At 35.4% G+C, this 21,875-nt stretch overlaps 1 protein-coding gene across 2 annotated transcripts in view; it reads left to right on the top strand.

The window, feature by feature from the left end:
• Positions 1-21,875, top strand: part of MDGA2 (MAM domain containing glycosylphosphatidylinositol anchor 2) — an 854,319-nt gene that overhangs the window by 323,876 nt on the left and 508,568 nt on the right. Inside the window, exon 1 of one of the 2 annotated variants that reach the window (XM_010375833.2) lies at positions 8,765-8,920. The exons of the other annotated variant lie outside the window; for it this stretch is intronic. The gene's annotated coding sequence lies outside the window, so the exon portion shown is untranslated. Of the gene's footprint in view, positions 1-8,764; positions 8,921-21,875 lie in introns of those variants that run through there. 2 annotated transcript variants of the gene reach the window in all.

The raw sequence follows: 21,875 nt of genomic DNA, 5'->3' as shown, positions 1-21,875 counted from the left end.
AGGGGTAAAGGATAAAAATATAGTTATAATGATTGATTTTTTCATAGCTGTCAGTTTGGTGTCCATCATGAAATTCAAGAAGATTTTATCAGCCCTGGTGCAGTGGCTCATGCCTGTAATCCCAGCACTTTGGGAGGCTCAGGCAGGCAGATCACTTGAGGTCAGGAGTGCGAGACCAGCCTGGCTAACATGGTGAAACCCCATCTCTGCTAAAAATACCAAAATTAGCCGGGCCTGGTGGCACTGGCCTATAGTCCCAGCTGCTTGGGAGGCTAAGGCAGGAGAATCGTTTGAATCCAGGAAGCTGAGGTTGCAGTGAGCCAAGATTGTGCCATTGCACTCCAGCCTGGGCGTTGCAGTGAGACTCCATCTCAAAATAAATAAATCAATAAATAACAAAAATACTTGATCATATAATAGAAATCCGCCTGCACAGGCCACCACTCTTCTTCCTTTGACTATCCTTTTCCCATTACACTCAGAATTCCCTTGTCTTTTATTTAAACTTTCTATTGAAATCTCTTCATGCTCCCTGGATCCAGCTACCAAAATCACTTAGGTACTTGAGAGCTGTTGAAGTGGAAATTTATTAAAATGCTAGGGTTACGTGTCTCTACCTCTAAGACACATTCTCCCAGTGGGATTCCAGATTTTAGAAATTCTTTCAAAAGTTTTTTGAATGAAGGCTTCAATTATTTATATTGTCTTACGCGCCAACGCACACACGCGCGTGCACACACACACACACACACACACGATGTCTGTTATAAAAATGATTAATTCACTTTGAACATGCTGTATTTTGTATATTTAGAATTTAATATACAGCATTTATGTTTAACTGTGTAACAGTATAATTCAGATATTCCCCCAATGTTTTGGATCCCACTTAGAGTCCTAATCTTTCTACCTGCTATTTCCATATCCCTGTCTATACTTTAGCCTAACTGGACAGTTCTCCCCCCTTGAAAATGCCCTGTATTATTTTACTTTAATATTACTCCACTCTATGCTGAGAGCAGCATATAGAACTCTTACTTTTCCACTGGGCCAGGAAATGCACTAGCACCCTTGGGTGAACTTACACACAATACAGTTGCAGATCATGGTATAAAGATGGGCTAGTTACAGGTGATTGTTTAAAAGAAGGCAGATTCTGTCCTGGGGGAGTAGTAAAGTTAACAAAAAGATTTCCAGAACATTGTCGGAGCATAATTGGGAATCTAATTCCAAGCAATATACAGAGATCTAAATGGACACAGTCAGCCATGTGCTGACTTCAGGGTTATAAGGTCCCTGTCCTATTTCCTGAAATGAAGCTTAAGCCAGGGCAGGTCCTGCCTTCGAGAAATGGATGTATCTGATGTGATAGCTCTTGCCCTCTCATCTCCTGCCAGTGACTCTCACTGGTGGGAGCCAAGTGGAAGGCAGCGGGCAAAGGAGGGCCAGGTTAATTCATGACTTTAAGGATCAACCTTCTGGGGGTACAAGAATGAGAAGAAGAGAGAATGGACCTGGAAAGGTCAGCAGTTAATTTGGAGCTCAGGGAAGAACACAAAAGACTGACTCTAGTATCGATTGCTTTTTATCTCTAAACGTTTCAGAATATATTATTAGAAAGTAAGATACTTTGTTTTTGAAAACATAATTCATGTTATCTTTTAAAAAATAAATATTTTCAAAGAAAATTTAAAATGAAAATGAAAATACTAACATGCTCCTAAAAATATTTTTGTGCCAAAGCAAGAAAAGTTCATTATTTTAAGGAGATAGTACAGTTGCTTTGAAAAGTCACATATAATTTTGTAGGTAGGGAAGCTTATATCAACCAGATATTAATTATGTGGTTTCTATTAAACATTCTATCTTAACTATAAAAATTTGACTTTGTCAATAGGAATAATGATGGTTATCATTTGTTGAGTATTTATTATATGATAAGCACATAACTGTTACCTGAAGAGGCTAAACCCGTTTAATTTCTTTAAATGGATTCATCCCAGGTTAAACATTTAAGAAACGAAAAGGCCTTTGGACTCACGTCTAGGGCAATCCAGTATCGGTAAACTTTACTGCCCTCTGACAGGCCTTTTCTGTTAGCACTTGTCTGCCTATCATGTTATATTTCTTTGTTCATCACTTCAAGTAGGCTCTAGGGAATACTTTCAATTCCAGTTCCCTTTTGTCTCTCTGTTACAGTTGCTTGTCAATATTTGTATCAATTCAACTGTTTGTTTTCTTTACTCCTACACCACAAATTCTGTACACTGCCAAAGAAGGCCAAATAAGCAAAAAGATTGATTTCACTATAAGTTTATTTTCTCTATCTTTTCAATCTCCACTGGATTCTCAGTACATAGAAAATATTTCATGTTTCTCAGTAATTCTCTATTATTGGGAGATCTTTTAAAATAAAACTTTTCTCCCCTTGCAAACTAGCTCCCTCTTCTACTCAAAAATTCAGCAGTCACTTTTAGATTAACAGAAGTCACCCAAATAAAATTTTCTTAAGTTCTTGCCACCAGTTCTACAAAGATTTTTGCTTCTGCACTCATTTTTTTCCACTCTGCCTTTGTCTCTCTGTCTCCATCTCTGTCTCTGGCTCTTTCTGCTACAGTTAAGGAGGTGTTCTGTTCCTTTCTAAGTCAAATCCTTCCAATGTGCAAAGGATTTCATCCCTTTTTGCCTTCTCAAGAAACTGTCCCTCTCTCAATCAATTATATTTAATTTCTAATTCTCAGTAATTTACAATGAGCATTTAAATATGTTAAGGGCCCAATGTAGTAGCTCACGCCTATAATCCCAGCATTTTGGGAGGCTGAGGTGGATGGATCACCTGAAGTCAGGAGTTCTAGACCAGCATGGCCAACATGGCAAAACTCCATCTCTAGTAGAAATACAAAAATTAGCTTGGCATGGTGTCGCACACCTGTAATCCCAGCTACTCTGGAGCCTGAGGCACGAGAATCACTTGAACCTGGGAGGCAGGGGTTGCAGTGAGATCACACCAGTGCACTCCAGCCTAGGCTACAGAGTGAGACTGTATCTTAAAAAAAAAAAAAAAAAAAAAAAAAAAAAAAAAAAAAAAAAAAAGGCCGGGCGCGGTGTCTCAAGCCTGTAATCCTGGCACTTTGGGAGGCCGAGACGGGCGGATCACGAGGTCGGGAGATTGAGACCATCCTGGCTAACATGGTGAAACCCCGTCTCTACTAAAAAAAAAATACAAAAAAAAAAAAAAAAAAAAAACTAGCCGGGCGTGGTGGCGGGCGCCTGTAGTCCCAGCTACTCAGGAGGCTGAGGCAGGAGAATGGCGTAAACCCGGGAGGCGGAGTTTGCAGTGAGCTGAGATCCGGCCACTGCACTCCAGCCTGGGCGACAGAGCGAGACTCCGTCTCAAAAAAAAAAAAAAAAAAAAAGGATTTTCCTATCTGAAGCACACACACACACACACACACACACACACACACAGAGAGAGAGAGAGAGAGAGAGAGAGAGAGAGGGAGAGAGAGAGAGCGAGCACAATGCAATTATTTAATTATTTTCTTCAATTCTAAGTATTCCTCCAGCTACTGCAGCTAAACTTTTCTCTTTACAGACAGGCTTCTTATGAAAAAGTTTATACTCCTAGCTTTATTTTCTCATCTGTGAATTCAGTTGACCTTCTCCATCTAAAACTTCACTCTTGTCTTCTTCCTAGGAACCTTTCTCAATTCTGATTTTACTTGACCTTTTCCTAGCATTTGATGTTATTGAACATTTCCTTAAATTTTGGCTCTTACAGCATTGCGCTTTTCCCATTATATACCAATATGTCAGGTCATTTCATGTCAGTCATTTTTGTGGAATCTGTCCATTTTTATGTATTGAACATCATAATGATGTCCTTCACACTTTCTTCTGCTGCTTCCTGCACTTCCTTTGAATTGTCAAAATCCCCATGACTAATTTCCACTGCATGCTGCTGATTCCCAAATCTTTGTCTCCATTCCATATCTCTATCCTGTGTTTCATGTCACAGTACTACAGACATTTCAAACTTAACATGTTGAAATTCGAACGCACATTTTCCAAAACCCGTATTTCCTCTTGTCTTCTCTAGCACAGCGAATGACAATAGCAACCACCTGGAAGTTCGAGACAGATGTGTTAGAGTCATCTTGTCTATTAGACTACTTACCAATTCTTTTTTTTTTTTTTTTTTTTTTTTTTTTGAGACGGAGTCTCGCTCTGTCGCCCCGGACTGGAGTGCAGTGGCCAGATCTCAGCTCACTGCAAGCTCCGCCTCCCGGGTTTACGCCATTCTCCTGCCTCAGCCTCCCGAGTAGCTGGGACTACAGGTGCCCGCCACCTCGCCTGGCTAGTTTTTGTATTTTTAGTAGAGACGGGGTTTCACCGTGTTAGCCAGGATGGTCTCGATCTCCTGACCTCGTGATCCGCCCGTCTCGGCCTCCCAAAGTGCTGGGATTACAGGCTTGAGCCACCGCGCCCGGCTACTTACCAATTCTTTCCATTCCTTTATGCCCGTTATTACTCACAAGCAAATAAAATGCCACCTTTTTAAAATTCTACCATCAAAACATATGTTACATTTATCACCTTTATCCATTCTTATTGCCATGTTTTCTACCTTTTTCTTGAGTATGTACCACTCTCAAATACTGGCATTATTGCCTCAGTCTTGTCAAGGTGCCCATTCTTAGTCCATTCTTAACACGTTCTTCCCTATTGAACCCATTATGTGTGATTGCTTTTAGAATGACTTTTAAAAATGAAAATCTGGCCATGTCACTTACCTGCTGAAAATTCACTGTTCATAAAACAAAGTTCAGACTTTGTGATGTGGCTGCAGTGCTCTGTTTAGTGGGTCCCCTACTTATGTCTGATCATTTCTCAATCCTTTTTTTATATACTTTAGAACCAGCCATGCAAGAGTTTCACTTCCTTAAACACAGTGGTTGTGTTTGTGGTGCACTCCCCGATCCCAGTTTTCCTTCCATTAGTCTCATCTTTCCATTTTCAGATAGGTACCAAGTTTTTCTCAGCCTTTCTTAAAAAGACCTACTGAACTGCTCCTACTCTGTATACTTCACCATCTAAACTCTTACTGCTTTGTAATTGCCTGCTTTTCTATCCCTATCTGCCATGAATTATATTGTTCATGGATTATATGCTTTGCAAGGGCAGAAATCATATCAGTGTTGTCTGTCATTGTATTCCCAGTACTTGGAATAGTGGCAGGCACAATAAATGCTAAATAAATGTTTCTTGAATGAATTAATACAAATAGGATGTGTGCCATAAGAAAACTATAATTAAGAATATTTACTCCAGTTGGAGGGAATTTTAATACCTAATATGTAAAGTATTTTCACAAACATGTTATGCAATACTAAAACAACTCTCTGAGTAGGAAGGACTATTGTTTTATGCATGAAAGAACTGAAATAGAAAGTTTGGGATTTGTCCAAGGTCAGAAAGAAAAGGATTTTTTAAAATGTAATTAGGATAACCTCTAACCTCTGGTTCAGTTTTGCTTTTTCTGTCCCACACTGGCTAAAATTTTAAAGTGCTAAAATGTAAAATTTGCATATGTTTTTTCATCAGACACAAGATTATATGATGCCTAGCAGATTACAACTAATAATAAAACAAGAACAGTAGTTACTGCTTATTGGATGTTTGCTATGTTAAAGCTGTTCTTTAATTTATGTTAGCATACAATTTTTTTGTTTTTACATGTTTAATTTTTAGTTTTCAAATTGACATAATAATTGTACGTTTTTATGGGGCACATAGTGGTCTGAATACACCTAATAGTGATCAGATCAGGATAATTAGCATTTTCATCATCTCATACATTCATCATTTCTTTGTGTTGGGAACAGTCAATATCATCCTTTTAGCTATTTGAAAATATATAGTATATTTTTAACTATAATCATATTACAGTGGAATAGACCACTAGAATGCATTTCTCCTGTCTGTAATTTTTGCATCCTTTAAGAAATCTCTCCCCATTCCTCCTTTCCCTCTCCCCTTCCCAACCTTTAGTATCCTCTGTTCTACTTTTTACTTCTATGAGATCAACTTTTTTAGCTAAAAAAGCTTGACTGTTTGAAAAGAGCTACTTTTGATTCAACTCACTTAGATACTATCCACAAATGTATTTGTGTTTATAATGAAAACAGTAAACACACACTACACTTCTATGAATATGAAATGTCTAGTATTTGGGTTAGCTAATTTATGACCATTCTTTAACTTCATTGTGATTCATCTTCAGTCTTACAGTGGAGAAATCCTCATGCTGTGGAAATTGTCAGTTTTCTGTGGTTTTATTGTCTAACCAAGCAGCTTTTTTTGAGAGTTGGAAGTAGGGGTTGGGGTATGGATATACATTTTCAAATTGTACAGGCACTAGATAGTTGAAAGTTATCACCCAGAAATTGCTAAAAGTGGGAATTTAAAAACATCTTTGAGTTTTTTTTTTTTTTTTTTTTGCATCTTTTATTCTCTTGATACTTCACTTGCAAATGGATATGAAAACTTGTTTGGGGAGATATTTATTTGCATAAAGAATATTGGTACAGTCCTTTAACTTTCATTATTTTATAGAACCAGATTGTAATTCTTACCTTCCTATTTATAGCATGTGTGGGAAGTATATTTTATTATAAAGGGGGACAGGCTGAAGACCATCTTTGTTTCCTGTTGGGGCATTTCCAGATTGGATAAAATCGAAGGAGAGCCATCTGTTGAACATTTAGTATTCAGAACTGTAGAACTACTCCTGGCATCTGGTTTTGCCAAGTCCTGGCTAAAAATAAATATTAAATGGGGTTTGCTTCCTTGTTTTGTTGGTTTTGAACTCTCCTGGAAGAGGTAGTATATTCCCTAAGGAGAGAAGTGTGAGAAAAAAAATGTAGACATTTATTTTTCATTTTCATTCACAAAACATTTGGTTTGAATATTAAGATCAAATATGCCCAAACATTTCTACTTTCATTTCTATGTCTCTCCTGTAAGTTTTTTTAGAACTTGTTATTAAATAATGATTACCAATTCATTGATTTTGTGTATTTCATAAGCACACAGACACACACACACACACATTCTCTCACTGACATATAGACACCCATCTGTAGTCTCATATTAAGTTGCAATTTTATGATAATATGATAAAAATGTTAAATTATACTATTTCGCCAGCTCTTGGGAAAGTATTTTTTTTTTTTTTTTTGCATGTAGCTCATCATCATTTACATGCGAAAAAAGAAACAAACAAAATTAAAACAGTTTTATATAGGTTAATAAATATTAATATTCTATCCACAGATATTAATTAATGAATATCTTCTTTCATGGAGCCAAGGGAGCAGTATACCAAAACCAAAACAAACAAGCAAACAAACACATTAAAAAAAAAAAGAAAATAACAACAGAGATTTGTTATATTTCTCTTTATTTAGAACCTACCCAAATACCAAACTCTATTTATGTCTTATTGTTATTGGCCATCATACATCTTGTAAAAAGTTTGAGAAGCTCACATTCTTAAATAATAATCTTTCTGGGACAGCAAACTAGTGTTTAAGGGAAGAATCAACTATTTTAATAATTGACTCTGGTTTGCCTGGCAAAATATTACACCAAAACTGTTTGCTTGTGAATTCTGGAAGGCAGGTTTTCATACAAAGGAACGTCAATAGGCCCCACCCTGGCCAGTCTTTAACAACAGGATGAGAGGCAAAACATTTGTCCTGACAACATGGCATTGTTAAAAATATTTGACTTACGCACATGCCAAAACTAAAGATTCTTTCCTATTTAGGAAATAAATTAATCTCTTCACCCTCAAAAGAAATGTTTTTGGTAAATGCCAAGGATAAAGAAGGCAGAAGGAAATTGTAAAGAAAATGAGGGAAACAATTGAGTAGTTGAGAGTGATTGTGTGGTTAAACAGTGATCAGCTGTTTTCACTCAGAGGCGCAAGAATGACAGTTCAGTTATTTCTAGATGTGCAGAGGTGCACACTCTTTTCCAAGAGGTAAGATAAATCAGTGAGCCTTAAAGTAGTCGATTCCATTGTTGAATTGAATAGTGAATAGCTTTGTTGGTTTTCAGGGACATATGGCTATTTTTTTTCTGAATTAATGCATATTACCTTAACTGTTTTCTTTTTTAATGCATTTTAAAATGATAGAGCTCATATAATTGTGTATGTTTGAATACACAAGAAAAAAAAACACCTAGAGCACTAGGGAAAGCTTTAAGAAATCAATTAACAAAGCAATATGAAATTATAACTAACTAAATGAAAACTTTTTAAGGAGATAAATAACTTTCCTTTTGTAGCTTCATGCCATTTTATTTAGATAATTAATGAAAATGGCATCTTTGTTCCTTTGGGTCTTCCTTTTTGTTAGAGAAACTATTTTTACTCTGTGGCAGTTAATTATGCTATATCAACTGAAGATAAAGCTAAAAAGAAGCCATCGTGGAAACCATTAAGGAAAAATAATGGACAAAAATAATGGAAAAATGGAATGGCTGCCTATACATAAGACTGGTAAGTGAAATGTAGTGACATGATACAAAGAACACAGACATATATTTATGTTTGGTTCAAAGTTAGGCTTTTCACACTACTTTCTGTCCTCCTTTGAGCTGTGGGAGTATTCAGTTCATAATAGACTCACAGCATCTCATTACTACTTAGAACTTAGTTCACATTGCCTTCCTGATGTAATACAATGCCCAGAATTCGATAATCGTTCCTGAAAAAAAAAAAAAAAAAAAGAGATCACCATTCCTTTTAATAGCTTGAGACTGTACCAGAAGGATAAGTGGAAATGAGTCCTCAAAGCACCCTCAGCTGTTTCATTAATTATTGTGTACCTCCAGCATCTGGTTATTCAAGGTGAGGCTTCCATGTTTAGGTGTGAAACCCTTGGGATCTGCCGCAGACTCACGGTAGTGCTGCCTGCTTCTCCCACTCTGTGGCTGACTCCCCTGACGTAGCATTCTGCCAGGCAAGGCTGCCTTTCCTTTCTCCCACTACTGTGACTTCAGAAGGTATGGTTTTCCCTAATTTATCCCAAGTACGAAATGGGTTCTTTTCCTCTTCCCCCCCCCCGCCCAACACAGAACCTATCCTTTAAGCGTTTAAGGAAGCTTTCTTTGTTTCATAGAAGTACAACATGCAGAAGAATTTGCTGCTACTTTTTTAAGTGGCTTGTCAGCCTAAATTTAGGACAATTTATCTCCTCTAAGAATACCCTCAATTGAGCATCCATTCTCCAGACTGTAGGCCTACCTGAAAAACATTTCTCTGTTTTCCCGGGTCAATATCTTCACAAGACTACACATTTTTTCTATGCTGTGCTGGAATTCTTCTTAGTAAAATATATAGCTGCATTTTCTACTCCTATCAGAGAAAGCTATCTACTGCTTCCACAGATATAAGAAAACAATATTCTGAAAGGAGTACATTTTCCTAGGTCTAGGTTTTTAGGTGGAAGGTAGTAAAGAATATAAGAACGTGGGTTGTGAAATAAGAGATACTAAGGTTTGAATCTCAGCTCCACTATTCACTAGCTATGAAACTCTGTTTTCTCATCTGTAGAATGGGAATAATTATTGTTCATTTCATATAGAAATTGAAGAAGATATATATACACACATATTGTATATATGTTATATAAACATGCGTATATATGTTATATAAACATGTATGTTTACACACACACACACACACACACACATACACACATTTTGTCTGTGCTGGGCATAAATTTTCAGTAACTATTAGCAAGTCTAAATAAATAAAATCCCGACGTAGGAACTCACAGGCCTAGCTTATGAATTGAAATAAGCCAAGCTGGGCACAGTGGCTCATGCCTGTAATCGCAACAATTTGGGAAGTTGAGGCAGGCGGATCACTTCAGGGCAGGAATTTGAGATCAGCCTGGCCAATATGGTACACCTGTCTCTACTAAAAATACAAAAATTAGCCAGGCCCGGTGGCGCTGGCCTGTAATCCCAGCTACTTGGGAGGCTGAGGCAGGAGAATTGCTTGAACCTGGGAGGCCAGAGGTTGCAGTGAGCTAAAATCAGACCACTGCACTCCAACCTAGGCCACAGAGAGAGACTCTGTCTTGAAATAAAAGAAGAAAGAAGCCACGTTCCGGTTCTAGTCACACCCTTACCCGCAGAACCATGCTGCTGTTTTCTCCACTTTAGCCCTCTGTCTTTTGCAAATAGCTGCCCCCAAAATAACACAGATAACTGCACAAAAATATCTCAATTACTTTTAGGGAAAGGAAAGCATGTAACACTTTTCTTCCAAGAAACATTAGAACTTACAGAGATCATTTTAAACTTTAAGATGGATTTGTCTTAGTCAAATATGTATTATCAAAGAAAATATTATTTGCATTGAAGTAACTTCCTCTTTTCAGATTTTCTTGAACAGCTGAGTGTATTTGTTTTATTTTTGCATTAAAGAACAAAACCTGGACTTAGAATTTACTCCAAATTAAGAAATTATGTACCAAAGAGCAGATATTTCTTACACTTTAAATAGTTTTCATTTTACACTTTATTGTCATCAGTGTTGAAAAGAGTGATCTAGGTTTAGTCACTTCACTCTATGACATATGTAAAATCGGCTTATTTGGCCACATGCCATTGCATCAAGAAGTCCAGAATCCTTGGATTTTGTTATGGCAAATACTGTTTCACCTGCATTTTCTTAAGAAATAGTTTCCCAACCAACACTATTATGTGAAATTCAGCTGTTTCTTTGCATGTTACTAACTGCAATGTTCCTTGAAAGGACTGTTTAGAGTAAGATCAATGTGGAGGGAAATGTAAGTTAGCTTATGGAAATGTAAGTTAGCCACATTACAAGATAGCAGATAAAACTGAATGCAGTTTCTTACATAGAAAGCAACAACAAGCTGCCGTTAAAATGTGAAGATAAGGCCTCCATTGAGAATGAAATTATAGGAAATTAAATATAGAGGGTGGGATTAATTATCAGTACAAGCAACCCACCTGAATCAATATTCTCTAAATGTTGGGTCTAAAATCACAGAAACAGCATAACAAAGTGGGATGAATTTTATGACATTGGATCTTGAGTGTTTGAATATATAATATGACTGAAACTTAATTCTAACTCTGAGATAAACAAATTTCATTTAAAATGTCAATTATATAGCCAGGCGACGTGGCGGGCGCCTGTAGTCCCAGCTACTTGGGAGGCTGAGGCAGGAGAATGGCGTAAACCCGGGAGGCGGAGCTTGCAGTGAGCTGAGATCCGGCCACTGCACTCCAGCCTGGGCGGCAGAGCGAGACTCCGTCTCAAAAAAAAAAAATAATAATAATAATAATAATAAATAAATAAATAAATAAAAATAAAATGTCAATTATAATAAACGTGTAGTGATTGCCTGGTCTGAGAATGAGTTGAAAACTGAGTCCAGATTTATGAGAAAAGAGAACCTTAGTTGACATCTGCCATGCTATTGCATTAAGAAATGGCAGCAAACTCTTTACTGATGCTCCTGTTACTCTGTCTCATAAAAGGCTACATTCACAAACCCTAAGAGGTCAGTAAGAATTTTTTATAAGACAATTTTGAAATGAATTGTTGGTTGGGTTTTGGCACTAACAAGTGACAGTGCCACCAGTATCAGAGACCCATCTGGAAATTATATCTCTGTGATTGAGATAGATTCTCCAGAGTAGGATGACTAGATGGCACTCGTTATTGATGTCTTCTATATAATTACCCTGGATCCTGAAATCATGAGTAAAAATTAGTATTTTGGCGATTTTTTATTTTTCATTTTGGTTTACTGACTGGGAAGGACCACAGTGATAAAGGATGTTTGGTTTGTTTGGCACTTCTATTTCTCATTATAAATTGACAAGTAGGAATTCTATTTATAAGTTGGTTTATGCATGGATGTCTTGAGAGTTTAGCTAGCCAGAATCATTCCAATTGAGTATATCCTGCTGTGATTTCTGGTTGTGCTGATAAAATTAAATGATTACCTGTGAAACTGAGGACCCCTAAATTATGATTATCAAGATTGTCTCTGGAAGGCCTCTCTGAATAGGCAGCCCACAGCACCGCAATACTATTTTTTCTTTTTTCTTCTAATTCTAACATGAGTCTAAGATCAAAAGCAATTTCTTACTCATATATCTATCTTTAGAGCATACATATTTGATAAATTTTATTATTATTTTTTGAGACTATGTAAGTCTCAATTTGTTGAAAATTCAGAATAGGACTGGCATTACTAGGGAAAACACCTGTGTGGATACAAACTCGTGATTATATAATGTATATATACATATGCTTATGTAAATGTAAGCCACAGAAATCATGCTTTCTGTTATGAAATTTATAAGTTGTATGTCTTAGTCGGTTTGTGTTGCTATACAGGAATCCCTAAGGCTCTGTAATTCAGAAAGTAAAGAGGTTTATTTGGCTCATTGTTCTGCAAGCTGTACAAGAAACATGGTGCCATCAATTGCATCTGGTGAGGGCTTCAGGCTGTTTCCATTCATGGTGAAAGAAGAAGGGGAGCCAGCATGTGCAGCGATCACATGGTGAGAGAGGAAGCAAGAGAAAGTTGGAGGTGATGCCTGGTTCTCTTTATTATAACAACCAGATTTCACAAGCACACAGAGCAAGAACTCACTCATTACCTCCAGGGAGACACCAAGTCATTCATGAGGGAATCTGCCCCCATGACTCAAACACATCCCACTAGATCTCACTGACCAATATCACCACACTGGGGATTAAATTCCAACTTGAGATTTGGAGGGGTCGGACCAACCATATCCAAACTATAGCAGTATAATTTACAGAATACTATTTTTAAACTTTTATTAATTATATTCTCTTTTCTTGAGAAACATAAAATCTCTTTTTTGTATTATTTGTAATTGCAAACAAAAAATTAATATTAAACTAAGCTATGCAAAAAATAGTGTTTCATTTTCTAAATACTAATGCCAGTTCCCTCATTCTTTTATACCCCTAAATATGACACACACACCCTTGGACTTCGAAGAGTAAATGATTATAAATGATCACATGATAGTCCATTTTAAATAGACTCCCTGTAAAAGATACAAATTTATTATTAGTGATTCATTTCAATCAGTATAACACAGACAGATTTTTTTCTTTCTAAATACTTAATAGGCCCATAGAAAATTTCAAAATGAACATCTCCTAATGAAGGTAATGGCTAATTGTACTGTGATAAATTAGAATTTTGTGAGCCAGTTAGAAAGGACCGTACATCATATGAACAACAATATGTATCCTTAATGTTGCTTAATGCCAAGTTTTGGGAGTGAAAATATTCACTACTGGGTTTGACATACTTGCAAATATTTCAGAGTTGAAGAGATGAATCATAATATCTCATAACTCAAAAACATGCCTTTTGAATTACAGTGCTTCTGTGAAATAGCCTTATTTGAATCTATAGATAACTTTTATTTCCAAAGAAAGCAATTGTTGTGTTGTGAGTAGAATGTTGAGGTGTGCATGGACCTATGACTACATCTTCACAGAATTCTTAGCTTGATGGATTGACTAAAATGGCTACCACTGTTCACCAACCTACTTGAACAACTATTTTCCTAGAAGTGCTTATTTATGTATTATGTGGACTCTGCCTTTGGTTATAAATCCGAACATACAACTGGGTTGATAATATGCCTTTTAAAAGAGACTAATATTCACATCTCTCAAAAATAAACATCTGTCTATATATTTCTTATGTATATATGAGGTCATTATAGCCCATGATACTAGCAAGATATGTAGTCTATCCAGATAGACCTCTTGTGTTTTTAGCATCATGTTTCTTCTCTCTAATGGCATAATAGAGTTCCCCAGAAGCTACATATTTAATATATCCTATCTAGACAGTAAAATGATTTCCATAAACATGACAAGCTGTTTAAAGCAGACCATAGCAAATACAATGAAATCTCATTCGCTGTAATCCTCGTGATCTAGTTTGATGGCATGCTGATTAAAAAGAACAAATACACAATTAGGGTATAACAGCTATTGAAAACCAGGCTTGTCTCACCTAGATGAGTTGAAAGAATAAAGTAAACATACAGATTATTTTTAGATACTTTCAGAAAAAAATCGCTGTCCTGAACTGTACAATTATTTAAAAACTCTCAAAGGGAAAATCAGACTAGGTAGTAGCAACTACAGTGCGGTGTTCTGGTGTGCGTGTAATTCAAAACAACCTATCATGGGAAACAAGATATTTTCAAAATCAGGGGTATTTATAGACTAGCTTACACTAAACCAAGTGGGCAATGCAGGTGTGACATGTTTTTCTTCTTGATGTTTCCTCTAATATAAACATACATTAATGTACACAGTCTGATCATGTGATATTGAATATTGTATAATTCTAAATGCTTAATATCATATCATACATTATGAAACTAAGGGTAAAAATTATTAATAGCCATTATCTGAGCAACTTGTTCCCCTGTTTTCTTTTTATTGTCTCTTTCTCCTGCTTTATCAAATGTCTGATTTCTTTTGATTTTATTTTTACAGCTCTATTTCTAAAAAACATCGCTGTGCTGTCAGTCTCTAGTAGTATTTATATCTGAGAAATTTTAAAGTGCCTCTCCTCTTTCTCATTCTTTACTTTATATCTGCATTTTTCTATTTTTTTCTCTTTTAATTCAATTGACACAAAAGCCTTGTTCTTGCCAAATTAGTCAGATAGATGGGAGCTTTAATTTATAAACAGATTTGTATCAACATTTCTCAGAAAGAAGAATAGCCAATAAGGCAAGGTGGTGCCCACTTTTCTCTTAATCCTAGGCCTTTGATCTGTCAGTGACACCCACATCACCTCTTGTAGCTGTGCTGTTACTGAAGCTGTCATTGTCTACAAACAATTTTGAACATAGAGAATTTTTAACATACGTACAGATTTTACCTTCCTTGAATTTACTACTTTATCTCATTGGTAATTTCTATGAGAAACTGAGTAAAGAATACAATTTATGTAAAAACAGTATCACTATAATTTAATGTAAATTACATTTATAGTTAGTATTAGGGTTGAAATGTAAGTGGAATCAGATTTGAAAAGATAACTAATGAATATTTGTAGTTTTGTTGTTGGCAAGATGTAACAATGTCCAAGAAGGCAAGTACAGATACATATTTATGTTTTGCACATTGGTATGAATGTGAAAAGGAGAAATGGAAGAATGGCAGTCATTCATTCAACAGATATTTATCAAGCATACATTGAACACATACTACAATGAGCACTGTGTTGGGTACTGTGGAAAAAATGATGAACAGATCAAAAAAGATCCCTGAACTCATTTACACTCGAGAAACTAAATAAGTAAATAAAAAAATAAATAAATGTAATAACTACATTTTTTGAGTACTATTAAAGAAGCATACCATGTGATATGTTGGAGATCTTGAGGGGGCCTACTTTTCTTTGAGGGAGGTGAAATTTAAGCTGAGATCTTACTGCATTATTAATGTAAAAGCTCTTTCCTCAAACCCTAAGATTCTAAGACTCTAAGTAATTAATCTAATGTAGTGCCTCAAAGTGGGTACTTTAACCAAAATAATTTGTAGTTACATACTAATGCAACTTACTAGTTCTGTGATCTAGGGCAAGTTACTTATACTTCATAAAATAAGAAAAACAATGCCAACTTCAAATAATTATTAGGAGGATGCAATTATTTCTTCCTCTTAAACATATCTTCTTTATTCTATTTTCTCCTTAATGCCAATCTCCATTTCTTTCTTTCTCAGCTAAATTCTTGAGATGGCTATGTACTTGCTGAGGCTAATCTCTCATTCCATTCTTCCTCAAAATTACGAGAGTCTCCCCCGTGCCCTGCCTCCTATCACTCTGTCCACCAAAGTTTTCTGTAGAGGTCGGTAATGACTTGTGTGTTCTTAAAGGTAAAGATACATGAAGTCTACAAGACATATCCTAAATGTTGATATTTGCAATTCCTGACCTTTTCCTGAGCCTCAAACCTTCCACTCCTACACTTTTTCTTATATGAGTTAGTGGCAGCTCTGTCACTCCATTCAGGTAAAAAACTTAAAGTCATTGTCAAATTCTTTCCAGGGCTTCACACTCAGAAAAGTTCTGTGCTTGGTTTATTGCTCCACTATCACTGTATTGAAATTCCTAAATTTGTATTGAAATTTGAACAAGGGATCCTACATCATTTTTATTTTTTCACTAGGACCCACAAATGTAGCTCTTCTGCTCATCTCTCTCTTATACCCTACATTTCAGTCCTGAAATCCACTATCTTTCTCCTGAGTTAAACTGAAAGCATCCTAACTGGCCTTCCTGCTTCAAATTTTGTCTCTCTTTAGTGTATTTTCAACACAACAGCCAGAGTGATCCTGTATGTATGTATATATAATATATCTGTGTGCATGTGTATGTATAACATATACTTGTAATCTGACACAAATACATACATATATGCATACCTATATGTATTTATGTAGGATTGCATTATTTCATTGTTTAAAATCATCTGATGATTTTAAACATGATGACTTTCTACCTTACTCAGTGTAAACACAGAGATCAAAAGCCCTACACAATCTGATCTCTTGTAGCAGTTGACCTTATTTGCCGTGACTGTCCCCTCAGGCTCCATGATTCTAGGAGCTCCATCTCAGGATCCCTCCCTCCCAGGATCTTTGCATTATTGCTTCTGCCACTTGGAAGGCTTTTCGCCTACATATCCATATGGCTCATTCCCTCGTCTACATCAAGGCTTTGCTCCAATATCTTCTTTTCAGGAAAGTATTCCCTGACCCAATCTATTTAAAATTGCAATCCCTCAACCTCCGGAAATCTTTTTTTTTTTTTTTTTTTTAACCATATACATTTTTTTTCTATGAAGTACTGATCACCAAATAATGTTGCTTACATTTTATTTAAGTTGTGTCTGTCTTGGCTACTACAATATAGGAATTACGAAGGCAGGAATTCTGTTTGCTTTTTCACTGCTGAACCTCATCATTCTAAAGAGTAAGGGGCTAGCACTTAGTAGGTATTCAGTAATAGCTTTAAATTAATGAAATTAAATAAGGAAATATACATAAAGTGCATGCTGTTTGATTCATGGAAAGTCTGCAACAAATAATAATTTTACTACTATCTTACAAACCACCCAATTTCAAAGCTACACCAGATTATCTCAGCAATTATACAATTCACATTCCCATTGTTTTATCTGGAAGGCCAAAGCTGAAATATTTTAAGTGCTAATTCAATAGATACTGCCCATTCAGTGTAAAGACATATCTGGTCTGAACTTCCACCTCAGGGATCCTTCCACCACATTAGATAAACTTTCTGAGTAGTCACAGTTCCTTGTATTTTGTTCTATTTGAATTATCAGTAATGCCACAGCCTGCATCTTCACAATATTGAAAATCTGGCCAGACAGATACCAATAACATCTTTACTTTGCTTACAGAATTGTCCGGAAAAGATGAACAACTCACATAACCTAATTTTCATTTGTGTATATAACTTGAAATAATTAAAGATATTAAGAGCAATGTGTTTCAATAAAAATTTAGATATAAACAATATTTATTCACTGCATGTGGTTTAAAGACATTATCCCACTAATGGTCTGAACAATCCTTTGGATGTATTATAAACCCCTGTTACAACTGAGAAAACTGATGCTTCCAGAGATTCAGGGACTTGCCTGTGATTGTACAAGTAGTAAATAAAATATCAACTAAAAGCTATGCTAACTCACTCCAGAAACTTACTTTTAAAGAAATAACACCACACAAAGTAGACTTGATCCACTGAAAATGCAAATTTCCTACAAAAAGTATTTTTAAAAATGAATGTATAATTGTATTTCATTATGGTGAGTCAAAATCACAAGACATAAGGTTTGAAAACAGGTCTGATATATCTCAACTCTAGATATATTTTTTTAATTTTTGCTTTTTCTGTACTAAGTCTGTGCTGTAGACCACCACAAAAAAGCCAAGAAGGTTTTTTGCTTTGTTTTTATATGTCATTTCAAGATTTCAAATAGTTCTAGATACCACCTTTTGAGTGTGATGAGTCATAATTCTATTATAGACTTATTTTTAGTTTGTCGTTATCATATCTGTTGAGAGCTGTACTTCCTCCAAATTCTGAATGCCAACATTTTCCTAGAGGAAATATCTGAACCATATTTATAATATATAGGGATCCAGAAATATTATTATTTATCACTTAAAACTGAGAAATCATTTTAAATAAAAACTACACTACAAATATATATTTTAAAATGTAGGCTCAGAGTAATTTTGTTTCTCATCTGTCAAGTCAAAATAGAATTTAATATTAACACATATTATTTTTTAAAATAGATTTGGAATCATTTTTATCTGTGAAATTATCTTCCTTGTTTGTTAAATGATGACATTAAATTTGTGTAAGTATGAAGGTTGAGGGTGGAAATTGGGAGAAACAAAGGAGAAAGACTCATTTATGTTGTGTGGCGTATTATTGATAGTGGAACTGTGATTAAATTTATAACTTTAAAAATATTTCTGTATTATATTCCTAACAACAAATAATATTTTGAAACAAATAAAAATTGTCTGATCATTTGGATTATAGTGATCAAGACTTCATAGCCGAAATAAAGATTTTTGATATTTTTGGTAATTTGAGGTAAAATATTAATCTTACGTTGTTAATCTACTGTGACTACATATTAGAATGTAACTGCATTCAAAATAATTTGAAACATTGATTTTCTACTATTGTGACAGTTTGTGGAAAAATCATCATACACCAGTAAGACTGGCTATTATTAAAAAGACAGGCCGGGCGCGGTGGCTCAAGCCTGTAATCCCAGCACTTTGGGAGGCCTAGACGGGCGGATCACGAGGTCAGAAGATCGAGACCATCCTGGCTAACACGGTGAAACCCCGTCTCTACTAAGAAATACAAAAAACTAGCCGGGCGAGGTGGTGGGTGCCTGTAGTCCCAGCTACTCGGGAGGCTGAGACAGGAGAATGGCATAAACCCGGGAGGCGGAGCTTGCAATGAGCTGAGATCCGGCCACTGCACCCCAGCCTGGGCGACAGAGCGAGACCCCGCCTCCAAAAAAAAAAAAAAAAAAAAGACAAAAAATGACAGAGATCGGTGAGGCTGTAAAGAAAAGGAAACACTTTTACATTGTTGGTGGGAAATGTAAATTAGTACAGCCTCTATGAAAAACAGTATGGAGGGTTCGCAAATAACTAAAAATAGAACTACCATTTAACCCAGCAATCCCACTAGTGGTTATATATGCAGAGGAAATCATTATATCAAAAAGTTACCTGCATTTGGTATGTTTATCGCAGCACTATTCACAGTGGCAAAGATGGAATCAACCTAAATGCCCATCAACAGATGGCTGGATAAAGAAAATGTGGCGTGGAGATACAATAGAATACTATTCACCTTTCAAAATAATCAAATCATGTCTTTTGCAGCAACATGGATGGAGCTATAGGCCATTACCTTAAGTGAAACAGCTCAGAAACAGTACCACATGTTCTCACTTATTAGTGGGAGCCAAATAATGTGTACACATGGACATAGAGCTTAAAATAATAGTTATTGGAAACTCAAATGGGAGGAGGTTGGGAGGGGGGTGAGGGCTTAGAAATCACTTAATGAGTACAATGTGCACGATTTTGGTGATGGTTACATTAAAAGCCCAGACTTCACCATTAGCAATATACTCATGTAACAAAACTGCACTTGTACCCCTTAAATTTTACAAATTAAAAAAATTGTTATTTAATTTTTATTTTAAAATATCAAACTAGAATTCTTTTCTGAAAGATGTTTTACATTAACAGTGAGCTAACTTAGTGTTTAGTTTTGAATTTTTTTTAAGGACTTTACATCTTTTTATTTCAATAGAACTTGATGATAACCAAAGTTCCCTCTCAGCTGCATAGGCAGACATGCGCTGTTCTTTTTTTCTGATAGGGTTATAGTTTTGTGTATGAACTCAAATTGGCTGTTTAATTTTTTCTGGTTGCCATTGTTTTAATGTTGTTTGGATTCAACAGCATGTCTGAATTCTGCCAATGTTGTGCTGACATGCTGTTGCCAAAAGTGACTGGAGTAAGGCCAGTGTGGTCACTTGGCTAGTTTCTAAATGCAAACCAGTCGCTGGTTAACAGAATTTGAGAGCTTGAGGGAAACTTCAAAAATGGCTGTCTTTCAGCTTTCCAGCTGGGAAAGCTGAGACAATGAATACGATCACCTTTTATGGAATTACACAGAGAGTTACAGAAGTTTAGATTTGATCCAGGACTTAATGGGATGAAAGTTAACAGTTCGTGTAGTAAAACTCCATATTATTATTTTGTGTGCATAGACGTATCCTAAATAACTTTGCAAGTTTTTATTATGACTGGACATGAGAATAACTGGATATAATTTCCTATTCTTCCATTTTTCTGTATCCTTGGTTAAATTGTTTGACTTTTTTATGCCAAAATGTTCGTACGTGCTAAATGAGAGTTGTTTTATTTGATTTCCTTTTAGAAAAACATGCAAGTGGTCAATTATTACAAAGGACTATTTTTGAAATGTTTGAGATTTAGAAATGAAAATTCACTAATACAAAAATTTAATCACTGACAGCAAAGGTGTCCCTGATCTAGTTAAACTAATAAGTGAGTGCGAAATAAGGCAATTGGTCTTTATTAATCCTATTATATAATCTAATAAGCTTCTCTTTCCTTTAGTCCTGATAGGCTAATTTGGAAGCAAAAACCAAGCAATGCTAAGTAGCTTTCCAGACAAGTATTAAAACAACCAGGAAGAATATCAAGTTATTTGAGAAAAAGAGAGGAAATATGTCTGCATGAAATATGGTATGAAACAGTGGGAGAGTCAGTAAAGAATCTGTGTCAACAGAAGCTTTGTGAAAGGAACTTTTTCAGATGTCTATGTTTATAAGCGAAACTACACATAGATTAAAATACCAGTTTCTATAGCATACATTTTATTTGAGTACCTTCCTATTGGCATAATGACATGTATAGTAATTTTACTGTTGGTTTTTCTTTCTTGCTTCACATCAAAGTGCTCAAGGCTAAATACAGGAAATTATATTTTTCTTTCTAATCTCAGCATTTGATTGAAGAATTATGTCACCTACCATTTTATAAAAAAGTATTTTGTCATAAAAGTATGTTTTCCTCTAATGTTGGAAGTAGTGTTGTTTTTCAATATTTTATGGGGAGTTTATGTATGTTTATGTAGATATATGTATTTATCTTTAAACTTAACTTTTCATTGATCTCTAATAAAATTCTCAATGGAATGGTACAGCAATTTACAAAACTTTCATTATAAAAATTTTCTGGTTTAGTAAATCTAAGAAGAATTGGATTTTTAAACACTGATAAAAACAGTCAACTCAGTCTGAATTTCATTAATAGTGTCCAGGTTCTACAGCTCTAGACATCACAGAAACACAGAGATAACACAGTTTATTAATGTCTAATTTTTTTCATAGAAACTACCTTTTGACTTTATTGAAACACACAAATTGTGTTTGTGTATCTAAATTGATAGACAAAGGATCTGAAAAATATTATGGAATGTAACTGTTTAAATTGATTCTTCATTTTACTCATATATATTTCAACTGTCAAAAAGGAAATGGCCTCTGTGGTTCTTTGAGAAACCATTTGCATAGGTTTTTGAGCCTAAGTATCTCATATCTTTGATTTCCTTTTTTGGTGACTG

This window comes from Rhinopithecus roxellana, chromosome 5 (assembly GCF_007565055.1).
Source record: "Rhinopithecus roxellana isolate Shanxi Qingling chromosome 5, ASM756505v1, whole genome shotgun sequence".
Lineage (NCBI taxonomy): Eukaryota > Metazoa > Chordata > Mammalia > Primates > Cercopithecidae > Rhinopithecus > Rhinopithecus roxellana.
The sequence above is the reverse complement of the archived record's forward strand: the minus strand, read 5'-3'. Positions and strand labels throughout refer to the sequence as shown.